A 10,761-nucleotide genomic window follows, 5' to 3' on the forward strand; every position below is an offset into this window, starting at 1 on the left:
TGGAGTCCCAGAACAGGGAGGGGGGACAGAAAACACAGAGAAAATAGTTGAAGAACTCCTGACACAAAACTTCCCTGACATCATGAAAGACGAAAGGATATCTATCCAAGATGCTCATCGAACCCCATTTAAGATTGATACAAAAAGAAAAACACCAAGACATATTATCATCAAACTCACCAAAACCAAAGATAAACAGAAAATTTTAAAAGCAGCCAGGGAGAAAAGAAAGGTTTACTTCAAGGGAGAATCAATAAGAATATGTTCTGACTACTCAGCAGAAACCATGCAGGCAAGAAGGGAATGGGATGACATATACAGAGCACTGAAGGAGAAAAACTGCCAGCCAAGGATCATATATCCAGCAAAACTCTCTCTGAAATATGAAGGCGAAATTAAGATATTTACAGACAAACACAAATTTAGAGAATTTGCAAAAACCAAACCAAAGCTACAAGAAATACTAAATAGGATATTGTTTGGTCAGAGAACCAATAATATCAGATATCAGCACAACACAAGGTCACAAAACAGAATGTCCTGATATCTATTCAAATAGGGAAATCACAAAAACAAACAAATTAAGATTAATTAAAAAAAAATACACATAACAGCAAATCATGGAAGTCAATAGGTAAAAGATCACAATAATCAAAAAGAGGGACTAAATACAGGAGGCATTGAACTGCCATATGGAGAGTGATACAAGGCGATATAGAACAATACAAGTTAGGTTTTTACTTAGAAAAATAGGGGTAAATAATAAGGTAACCACAAAAAGGTATAACAACTCTATAACTCAAGATAAAAGCCAAGAAAAACGTAACGACTCAACTAACATAAAGTCAAGCACTATGAAAATGAGGATCTCACAATTTACTAAGAAAAACGCCTCAGCACAAAAAAGTATGCGGAAAAATGAAATTGTCAACAACACACATAAAAAGGCATCAAAATGACAGCACTAAAAACTTATTTATCTATAATTACCCTGAATGTAAATGGACTAAATGCACCAATAAAGAGACAGAGAGTCACAGACTGGATAAAGAAACACGATCCATCTATATGCTGCCTACAAGAGACACACCTTAGACTTAGAGACACAAACAAACTAAAACTCAAAGGATGGAAAAAAGTATATCAAGCAAACAATAAGCAAAAAAGAAGAGGAGTAGCAATATTAATTTCTGACAAAATAGACTTTAGACTTAAATCCACCACAAAGGATAAAGAAGGACACTATATAATGATAAAAGGGACAATTGATCAGGAAGACATAACCATATTAAATATTTATGCACCCAATGACAGGGCTGCAAGATACATAAATCAAATTTTAACAGAATTGAAAAGCGAGATAGATACCTCCACAATTATAGTAGGAGACTTCAACACACCACTTTTGGAGAAGGACAGGACATCCAGTAAGAAGCTCAACAGAGACACGGAAGATCTAATTACAACAATCAACCAACTTGACCTCATTGACTTATACAGAACTCTCCACCCAACTGCTGCAAAATATACTTTTTTTTCTAGCGCACATGGAGCATTCTCTAGAATAGACCACATATTAGGTCATAAAACAAACCTTTGCCAAGTCCAAAACATCGAAATATTACAAAGCATCTTCTCAGACCACAAGGCAATAAAACTAGAGATCAATAACAGAAAAACTAGGGAAAAGAAATCAAATACTTGGAAAATGAACAATACCCTCCTGAAAAAAGACTGGGTTATAGAAGACATCAAGGAGGGAATAAGGAAATTCATAGAAAGCAACGAGAATGAAAATACTTCCTATCAAAACCTCTGGGACACAGCAAAAGCAGTGCTCAGAGGTCAATTTATATCAATAAATGCACACATACAAAAAGAAGAAAGAGCCAAAATCAGAGAACTGTCCCTACAAATTGAACAAATAGAAAGTGAGCAACAAAAGAACCCATCAGGCACCAGAAGAAAACAAATAATAAAAATTAGAGCTGAACTAAATGAATTAGAGAACAGAAAAACAATTGAAAGAATTAACAAAGCCAAAAGCTGGTTCTTTGAAAAAATTAACAAAATTAATAAACCATTGGCTAGACTGACTAAAGAAATACAGGAAAGGAAACAAATAACCCGAATAAGAAATGAGAAGGACCACATCACAACAGAACCAAATGAAATTAAAAGAATCATTTCAGATTATTATGAAAAATTGTACTCTAACAAATTTGAAAACCTAGAAGAAATGGATGAATTCCTGGAAAAACACTACCTACCTAAACTAACACATTCAGAAATAGAACAACTAAATAGACCCATAACAAAAAAAGAGATTGAAACGGTAATCAAAAAACTCCCAACAAAAAAAAGCCCTGGCCCAGACGGCTTCACTGCAGAGTTCTACCAAACTTTCAGAGAAGAGTTAACCCCACTACTACTAAAGGTATTCCAAAGCACAGAAAATGACGGAATACTACCCAACTCATTCTATGAAGCCACCATCTCCCTGATACCAAAACCAGGTAAAGACATTACAAAAAAAGAAAATTTGAGACCTATATCCCTCATGAACATTGATGCAAAAATCCTCAACAAAATTCTAGCCAATAGAATTCAACAACACATCAAAAAAATAATTCACCCTGATCAAGTGGGATTTATACCAGGTATGCAAGGCTGGTTTAATATCAGAAAAACCATTAATGTAATCCATCACATAAATAAAACAAAAGACAAAAACCACATGATCTTATCAATTGATGCAGAAAAGGCATTTCACAAAGTCCAACACCCATTCATGATAAAAACTCTTACCAAAATAGGAATTGAAGGAAAATTCCTCAACATAATAAAGGGCATCTATGCAAAGCCAACAGCCAATATCACTCTAAATGCAGAGAACCTGAAAGCATTTCCCTTGAGAATGGGAACCAGACAAGGATGCCCTTTATCACCGCTCTTATTCAACATCGTGTTGGAAGTCTTAGCCAGGGCAATTAGGCTAGACAAAGAAATAAAAGGTATCCGGATTGGCAAGGAAGAAGTAAAGTTATCACTATTTGCAGATGACATGATTATATACACAGAAAACCCTAAGGAATCCTGCAGAAAACTACTGAAACTAATAGAAGAGTTTGGCAGAGTCTCAGGTTATAAAATAAACATACAAAAATCACTTGGATTCCTCTACATCAACAAAAAGAACACCAAAGAGGAAATAACCAAATCAATACCATTCACAGTAGCCCCCAAGAAGGTAAGATACTTAGGAATAAATCTTACCAAGGATGTAAAAGACCTATACAAAGAAAACTACAAAGCACTACTACAAGAAATTCAAAAGGACATACTTAAGTGGAAAAACATACCTTGCTCATGGATAGGAAGACTTAACATAGTAAAAATGTCTATTCTACCAAAAGCCATCTATACATTTAACGCACTTCCGATCCAAATTCCAATGTCATATTTTAAGGGGATAGAGAAACAAATCACCAATTTCATATGGAAGGGAAAGAAGCCCCGGATAAGCAAAGCACTACTGAAAAAGAAGAAGAAAGTGGGAGGCCTCACCTTACCTGACTTCAGAACCTATTATACAGCCACAGTAGTCAAAACAGCCTGGTATTGGTACAACAACAGACACATAGACCAATGGAACAGAATTGAGAACCCAGACATAGATCCATCCATGTATGAGCAGCTGATATTTGACAAAGGACCAGTGTCAATTAACTGGGGAAAAGATAGCCTTTTTAACAAATGGTGCTGGCATAACTGGATATCCATTTGCAAAAGAATGAAACAGGACCCATACCTCACACCATGCACAAAAACTAACTCCAAGTGGATCAAAGACCTAAACATAAAGACTAAAATGATAAAGATCATGGAAGAAAAAATAGGGACAACCCTAGGAGCCCTAATACAAGGTATAAACAGAATACAAAACATTACCAAAAATGATGAAGAGAAACCCGATAACTGGGAGCTCCTAAAAATCAAACACCTAGGCTCATCTAAAGACTTCACCAAAAGAGTAAAAAGACCACCTACAGATTGGGAAAGAATTTTCAGCTATGACATCTCCGACCAGCGCCTGATCTCTAAAATCTACATGATTCTGTCAAAACTCAACCACAAAAAGACAAACAACCCAATCAAGAAGTGGGCAAAGGATATGAACACACACTTCACTAAAGAAGATATTCAGGCAGCTGACAGATATATGAGAAAATGCTCTCGATCATTAGCCATTAGAGAAATGCAAATTAAAACTACGATGAGATTCCATCTCGCACCGGCAAGGCTGGCATTAATCCAAAAAACACAAAATAATAAATGTTGGAGAGGCTGCGGAGAGATTGGAACTCTCATACACTGCTGGTGGGAATGTAAAATGGTACAACCACTTTGGAAATCTATCTGGCGTTATCTTAAACAGTTAGAAATAGAACTACCATACAACCCAGAAATCCCACTCCTAGGAATATACCCTAGAGATACAAGAGCCTTCATACAAACAGATATATGCACACCCATGTTCATTGCAGCTCTGTTTACAATAGCAAAAAGTTGGAAGCAACCAAGGTGTCCATCAACGGATGAATGGGTAAATAAATTGTGGTATATTCACACAATGGAATACTACGCATCGATAAAGAATAGTTACGAATCTGTGAAACATTTCATAACATGGAGGAACCTGGAAGGCATTTTGCTGAGCGAAATCAGTCAGAGGCAAAAGGACAAATATTGTATAAGACCACTATTATAAGATCTTGAGAAATAGTGAACCTGAGAAGAACACATACTTTTGTGGTTACAAGGAGGGGAGAGAGAGAGGGTGGGAGAGGGTTTTTTATTGATTAATCAGTAGATAAGAACTGCTTTAGGTGAAGGGAAAGACAACACTCAATACATGGAAGGTCAGCTCAGTTGGACTGGACCAAAAGCAGTTTCCGGGATAAAATGAATGCTTCAAAGGTCAGGGGAGCAAGTGCGGGGGTCTGGGGAACATGATTTGCGGGGACGTCTAAGTCAATTGGCAAAATAATTCTATTATGAAATCATTCTGCATCCCACTTTGAAATGTGGCGTCTGGGGTCTTAAATGCTAACAAGTGGCCATCTAAGATGCATCAATTGGTCTCAACCCACTTGGAGCAAAGGAAAATGAAGAACACCAAGGCCACACGACTACTAAGAGCCCAAGAGACAGAAAGGGCCACATGAACCAGAGACCTACATCATCCTGAGATCAGAAGAACTAGTTGGTGCCCGGCCACAATCGATGACTGCCCTGACAGGGAGCACAGCAGAGGACCCCTGAGGGAGCAGGAGATCAGTGGGATACAGACCCCAAATTCTCATAAAAAGACCAAACTTAATGGTCTGACTGAGACTAGAGGAATCCCGGCGGCCATGCTCCCCAGACCTTCTGTTGACACAGGACAGGAACCATCCCCGAAGACAACTCATCAGAAATGAAAGGGACTGGTCAGCGGGTGGGAGAGAGACGCTGATGAAGAGTGAGCTAATTATATCAGGTGGACACTTGAGATTGTGTTGGCAACTCTTGTCTGGAGGGGGGATGGGAGGATAGAGAGAGAGGGAAGCCGGCAAAATTGTCAAGAAAGGAGAGACTGAAAGGGCTGACTCAAGAGGGGGAGAGCAAGTGGGAGTAGGGAGTGAGATGTATGTAAACTTATATGTGACAGACTGATTGGATTTGTAAACGTTCACTTGAAGCTTAATAAATTTATTAAAATAAATAAATAAATAAATAAAACTAGTTCCCTGCCCTCAAAGTACTCACTGTGAGAAAGACAGTCATGTAAATAAAATACAACAAGGCAAAGTTTAATACTGGGGGTCAATGAAAGGGAAGTCTCTTCTTCCAATTAGCTTGAGCCTCGACTCAGTGGCATCACTAGGAGGGCGAGGGGGTGCAGACCATACTGGGTGACACTGTCATGGGGGTGTCATCAAAATGACAGTGTATAAAAATATCCCTAAAGTTAGTTATAACAACGAAATATTTTTTGTAAGCCCAGTTTACATGTATCAATATGCCTACAAGGGTAATTTATTTTTTGAACCTTCTAATGCCCTCCTGGAAACCCTGGTGGCATAGTGGTTAAGTGCTATGGCTGCTAACCAAAGGGTTGGCAGTTTGAATCCACCAGGCGCTCCTTGGAAACTCTATGGGGCAGTTCTACTCTGTCCTATAGGGTCGCTATGAGTCAGAAATGACCTGACGGCACTGGGTTTGGTTTTTTTGGTTTAATGCCCTCCTGTTGGAGCTGTCATTATTACCCAAGTATGGTGATGCTTTGAATCACATGGTTTCATCTGTTTTTGTGGTATGTTACTTTCGTTGCTGCCGGTGTTTTTATAGTTGCTGATTTTGTCAAGTTTTCTGGTGTTTTAGCAACAAAATTGTGGAAATTAGTATTTGTAAGCCTGTATCAATAACTTTTCTGAGAATGAAGTAGTAATTAAAGGAAAAGAAGGAGTGATATACGGGAATTACAATTTACAAGTAACATTAGCACAAAAAATATTACTAAGGATTTTGTGTGGTCTGGTCTGGGAGGACAGCCTAGGGTTGGTGACACCATGAGTTACCACACTGGGTGACATTAACCCTAGTGATGCCACTGCCTCAACTGCAGCAAGAATTTCTCCACCGTGAAGGAAGGTGTTTGAGCACAAACTCACGGCACGTCTCCATCACCTAATTGTTACCCACACCTGTGGTGGCCCTTGCACTTTCTGTCATTAAACTCTGCCCTCTCCTCATTAGAGGTGGAAATCTCAGAGTATAGATTTAAAATAACTAATAACATAAGAATAGAGGAGGAAATCCCTTTATGCATCTAGCCTCCAATTTTACATTGTCCCATCTTAGCATTATGAAATACAGTTCAATAAAATACATAATTGAAAGCTTCATCAACAACCGGCTACTACTATTATTGTTAAATGTACTTTTGTTGTTATTACTATTACTGTTTTGTTGTTGTTAGATGCCATCAAGTCATTTCCAACTCATAGTGACCCTATGTACAACAGAATGAAAACACTTCCCAGTCCTGCGCCATCTTCGCAATAGCTGTTATTCTTGAGCCCATTGTTGCAGCCACTGTGTCGATCCATCTCATAGAGGGTCTTCCTCTTTTTCGTTGACCCTCTACTTTACCAAGCATGATGTCCTTCTCCAGTGACTGATCCTTCCTGATAATATGTTTAAAATATGTGAGATATAGTCTCGCCATTCTTGCTGCTAAGGAGCATTCTGGTTATACTCCTTCCAATACAGATCTGTACATTCTTTTGGCAGTCCGTGGCATATTCAATATTCTTCACCAACACCACAGTTCGAAGGCATCGATTCTTTTTCGATTGTCCTTATTCATCGTCCAGCTTTCACATGCATATGAGGCGACTCAAACACCATGGCTTGGGTCAGGTGCATCTTAGACTTTAAGGTGACATCTTTGCTTTTGAACACTTTGAAGAGGTCTTTTGCTGGAGATTTGCCCTGTGCAAAGTGCCATTTGATTTCTTGACTGCTGCTTCCATGGGCATTTATTGTGTATCCAAGTAAAATGAAATCCCTGGCAACTTAAATATTTTCTCCATTTGTCATGATGTTGCATATGGTCCATTTGTGAGGATTTCTGTTTCCTTTATGTTGAGGTGTTATCCATAATGAAGGTCTTTGATCTTCATCTGCAAGTGCTTCAAGTCCTCTTCACTTTCAGAAAGCAAAGTTGTATCATGTGCTTAACACAGGCTGTTAATGAATCTTCTTTCAATCTTGATGCCCTGTTCTTCTTCATATAGTCCAGCTTCTCGGATTATTTGCTCAACATACAGATTGAATAAGTGTAGTGAAAGAACACAACCCTGACACACACTTTTTCTGGCTTTAAGCCACACAGTATCCCCTTGTTCCGTTCAGATGACTGCCTCTTGGTCTATGTACATGTTCCTCATAAGCACAATTAAGAGTTCTGGAATCCCCATTCTTTGCAATGTTATTCATAATTTGTTATTATCCACACAGTCAAATGCCTTTGCATAGTCAATAAAACACAGGTAAACATCCTTCTGGCATTCTCTGCTTTCAGCCAGGATCCATCTGATACCAGCAATGATATCGCTGGTTCCACATCCTCTTCTGAATTTCTGGCAGTTCCCTGTTGTTACTGCTGCAGCCGTAACGATCTTCAGAAGAAGAGATTCTGAAAGTTGCTCTTGAACGTTGAGTAGCTAAAGCAAAAGGAAGAAATGATGAAGTAAAAGAGCTGAACAGAAGATTTCAAAGGGTGGCTTGAGAAGACAAAGTATTATAATGACATGTGTGAAGATGTGGAGTTAGAAGAAGACACTCATTATTTCTCAAGCTGAAAGAAGTCAAGAAAAAATTCAAGCCTTGAGTTACAATGTTGAAGGATTCTATAAGGAAAATATTAAATGATGTAGGAAGCATCAAAAGAAGATGGGAGGAATACACAGGGTCACTATACCAAAATGAATTGGTTTATGTTCAACCATTTCAGGAGGTAAGCATATGATCAGGAACCAATGGTACTGAAGGAAGAAGTCCAAACTGCACTGAAGCCATTGGTGAAAAACAGGACTCCAGGAATTGATGGAATATCAATTGAGATCTTTTCACAAATGGATACAGGGCTGGAAGTGCTCACTCATCTATGCCAAGAAATGTGGAAGACAGCTACCTGGCCAACCAACTGGAAAAGATCCATATTTATCTCTAATCCAAAGAAAGATGATCCAACCAAATGTGGAAATTATCGAACAATATCATTATTATTGTTTAGGATAGATTAATAGACAGAACCAACAATAAACATTATTTACTGGAAAAAAAAGTCATGAAGTTGCTGCCCCAATATTCACCCCATGTCCTATCAGGATCCCGAAATTTCCAGTCATGTGACATTTGTAGGACTGGCCTATCCATCAATTCCAAGGTGTGCCCTGAGAGTCTGTCTTAGTTATCTAGTGCTTCTATAACAGAAATACCATAAGTGGATGCCTTTAACAAAGAAAAATTTATTCTCTGAGAGTCTAGGAGGCTAGAAGTTCAAATTCAGGGTGCCAGCTCCAGGGAGGCTTTCTCTCTCTGTCAGCTCTGGGAGAAGGTCCTCTTCATCAATCTTCCCCTGTTGAGGAGCTTCTCAGCGCAGGGACCCCACGTCCAAAAGACAAGCTATTCTCCTCGCTCTTGTTTCTGGGTGATATGAAGTCTCCCTGTCTCTCTGCTCACTTCTCTCTTTTATATCTCAAAAGAGATTGATTTAGACAAAACCTAATCTTGTAGATTGAGTCCCGCCTCATTAATGTAGCTTCCTCTAATCCTGCCTCTTAACATCATAGAGGTATGATTTACAACACAGAGGAAAATCACATCAGATGACAAAATGATGAACAGTCACACAATACTGGGCATCACGGCCTAGCCAAGTTGACACACATTTTGGGGGGACACAATTCAATACAAACCACGTTCTACACCCTTCACCCTTCGCAGGGATTGGATGACTGATGAACAGGTAATCTAGGCCTGAACCAATCATGGCGTAGCATTTCCCAAGCCATGGATTGTTGTGGAGCTGGGGTTGGGGGGGGAACCTGTGATTTCAATCAGAGAGAATCCCTAGACTTTCTTTGATAGTTTGAAGGAAGATATGCATTCTTTTGTCTCTTGGATATGAACAGAAAACAGACCAATTCAGGGGCTGTTGGCAATGTGATTGTGGGGACTGGCAAATCTGAAGACCAAGGGCAGGCAGCAGGCTGGAAACTCAGGCAGTATTTCTTTGTTGGAGTCTTCAGGCAGAATTTCTTCTTCTCTGGAACACCTCAGTTTTTGTTCTTAAGGCCTTCAACTGATTGGATGTGGCCCACCCACATTATTGAGGGTAATCTCCTTTTATTAAAGCCAACTGATGGTAGATGTTAATCACATCTACAAAATACTTTCACAGCAACACCTAGACAATTGTTTAACCAAAAGACTGGGCACCATAGCCTAGCTATTACTGGGTGGAAACCCCAGGTTCTTACTTGGCCTGATTCATATTGCCCAATAAATGAGAGACTGAGGTGGGTGAACAAGAAAGGCACCTTTATTTCATTGTACAAGGAAAATGGAGTCAGTAGGAGCTGCTGCTGCCAAGACTGCTCACCAAGGGCAGGCAGGCAGGTTACTTTTAAAGGGGTTTAAAAGTAGGAGCTTCATACAAGTTACATCACCAACATTCTTAATCATACTATGCAGGTGCAGTTGGGTTTACATATAACCTCCAAGCAAAAGCAGGATTGAAATGCAAAGCTGAGGGGGCAGGGGGCCTAACAAAGAAATGATTTTGCAATGCAACACTGTAGGAGAGGAAGCCAGGAAAGAATATAGCACTGTGGGATTCTGTCTGATAGCTAAGTTGACACGTAAAATCAACCATCACAAAAGCTGACTAGGGTAAAGCTGAGAGGTTTTCAGTCACCATGGCCCTGATGGCACCTTGCACCACTATGTATCAAATCCACCGAATGCTGCCTTGTCTCTTTTGTTCAAATCAATTTGAGTTGGGTTCTCAGTTCTCACAAAAATGTGGCATATTAAGCAGGCAGGACATGGGAGGAGAGAAGCAGGGAACATTTCTATTCTTTCTTTATGTGATTTGATATTGACTGTTGTCTTTGAGCCATCTGTAAGTTATTGCTTTAATTTATT

This window comes from Loxodonta africana, chromosome 2 (assembly GCF_030014295.1).
Source record: "Loxodonta africana isolate mLoxAfr1 chromosome 2, mLoxAfr1.hap2, whole genome shotgun sequence".
In the NCBI taxonomy this organism is placed as follows: Eukaryota; Metazoa; Chordata; class Mammalia; order Proboscidea; family Elephantidae; genus Loxodonta; species Loxodonta africana.